The 2227-nt window shown below is 50.0% G+C and overlaps 1 non-coding gene across 1 annotated transcript; it reads right to left on the bottom strand.

The window, feature by feature from the left end:
- Positions 1-1410: 1410 nt before the first annotated feature.
- On the bottom strand, positions 1411-1494 carry TRNAG-UCC. The gene has a single exon. It is a non-coding gene; the product is annotated as a tRNA-Gly (tRNA).
- Between the last annotated feature and the right edge of the window lie 733 nt (positions 1495-2227).

Genomic DNA, 2227 nt, shown 5'->3' with positions numbered 1-2227 from the left:
CTGTTGATCATTACCTCATCGGTGCATCCACCATGGCCTGGCCTCAGGCACGGACGGGGACGGACATCCAGCCACAGCCGTGTCCCGAAGAGGACAGGGGACGGAGCGGTGAGCCCAGAGGTGGCAGGAGGGATCAGGGTTGGTTTCCTAGACAGGGAGTCTGGTGCTAATCCTTTCGTAGATTTCTCGTTGATTTTATTCTCTTTGGAAAAGATGGCGGAAAAATCCAAAATGGAATCTGAAAACAAGCCAGCCAGTGAAAAGGCCCTGAACGGTCCCCATGCCCTTCAGGGACTACTTTTCCTTTAAGAGCTGAGGCTAGGGGTCTTGGTCCAGCTACTTAACTTCTTGATGCCTTGGTGTCTTCATTTGCAAAATGTACCCCGCCTCGGAGCCACAGTGAGCACGGACATTTGGCAGTGGGGTTGGGGTGCAGAGTGAGGGTTGCATGAAGGCCAGCCAAGGCCCCATTCTCGCCCCATCACAGGTGGCCACTGCTTAGCCATTTGGAAGCACGAACTAGGTCTCGTTCTGAGTTCTTCCTTTCCTTAGCCGGGTGTCATGAGTGTTTTATCATATTGCATGTGTGTGCGTGCACGCGCACAGGTGTGTGTGTGTGTGTGTGAATATCTTGAGGAGGCTTTAAAAATCTTCTTAAAAAATTTACTTATTTGTCAGAGAGAGAGAGAGCGAGAGCCAGCAAGCACAAGCAGGGGGAGCGGCAGGCACAGCAGGCAGAGGGAGAAGCAGGCTCCCCGCTGAGCAGGGAGTTTGATGTGGGACTCTATCCCAGGACCCCAGGATCATGACCTGAGACTCGATCCCAGGACCCTGGGATCATGGCCTGAGCCAAAGGCCGACGCCCAACCGACTAAGCCACCCAGGCCTCCCTTGAGGAAGCTTTTTAAGTGAAGATGCATGAAAGGGATTATTTGCTGAAGCTTCTATTTATTTATTTTAATTAATTAGTTAATTAATTAATCCTTATTTTTGTCTCCTGGTGCTGTGATTGGCAACAAGAGGTGCACTTCAGGCTGTTACTACAAAGGTGTCTGCCGTTCTTCATACCTCCTGTAAGGTTTGCTTGACGGAAACTGGTGCTATGCCATTTACTACGGGGACATCAGTAGTCACATTGGGAATTATACCATTGACTGTAACAAAAGGCCGTTCGTTGTATTATCTAATGCTATTTATCCTGAATCCAACCTTCTCCGTTGGATTCTTTTGGCTGCATTTCCTGGCTCTAAGTTGTTCATCCTTGTGTGTTTCTATCTTTCTGAGTTTCCCTGTTTTAGTTATAGCTCTTCTTTTTTTTTTCTAAGATTTTTATCTTATTTGAGAGAGGGAGAGAGAGAGCACAAGCAGGGGGAGGAGCAGAGGGAGAAGCAGGCTCCCCTCCGAGCAGGAAGCCCAACCTGGGGCTCGATCCCAGGACCCTGACATCATGACCTGAGTGGAAGTCAGTTGCTTAACCGACTGAGCCACCCAGGCGCCCCTAGTCTTTCTATCATTTTAAGGCTCCATCCTTTTCTGTTGTGCTGATATGTCATTATTAGTATTATTACCAGTATGTTTAGTAAGCTCGGTGTGACAAGCTGAGGCTGTCTCTAATTTTGCAAGGATACACTAAACATCTCTGTGTTAAGTCCCCGTTGCAGTTAGGACTCTGGTTGCAAGCGACAGAGATGACCTGAGAAGCGGAGGGAAATGGGGAGCGTCCAGGACCCAGGCCCTGGCCCTGGGGAGGGTCAAGCTCGTAGACCTGTGTGTGGAAGTGGGCCCGGCTCATCACACACTTGCTGGTATCCCGGCCTGTCACCTAAACTTCCTACCCTTTGCTAACTCAGTGGGTGTGTAATGAAATTTCAGTGTTGCTTTAATTTTAACGACAAGGGGTGAGGATGTCTCCAGGTTTGTCTGGTGTGGCTGCTTCCCCGGTGGTGACCGTGTATTCCTTAGCTGTGTGTATTCCTTAGCCTGCTGCCCATGGGGCGAGGATCGGGAAGAGGGGCCTAGCCTCCCATTTCTCAAGAACACACAGAATCTGGGTCCAACTGTGCAGCAAAGGCCAGTGTGTTCTGCACCGGTCACGGAGCCAGCTCCAAGGAAGTGATAAGTGAAAATCCATCACAACTTCTGGAACTAACCCAAAGCTCACGCCAGGCTGCTGGAACATCAGCAGGACTCAGCCAAACTCAGTGATGTTGTCAGGAGGAAGATTCTG

This window comes from Ursus maritimus, unplaced genomic scaffold, assembly GCF_017311325.1.
Source record: "Ursus maritimus isolate PB19 unplaced genomic scaffold, ASM1731132v1 scaffold_5, whole genome shotgun sequence".
NCBI classification, from domain to species: domain Eukaryota; kingdom Metazoa; phylum Chordata; class Mammalia; order Carnivora; family Ursidae; genus Ursus; species Ursus maritimus.
The sequence above is the reverse complement of the archived record's forward strand: the minus strand, read 5'-3'. Positions and strand labels throughout refer to the sequence as shown.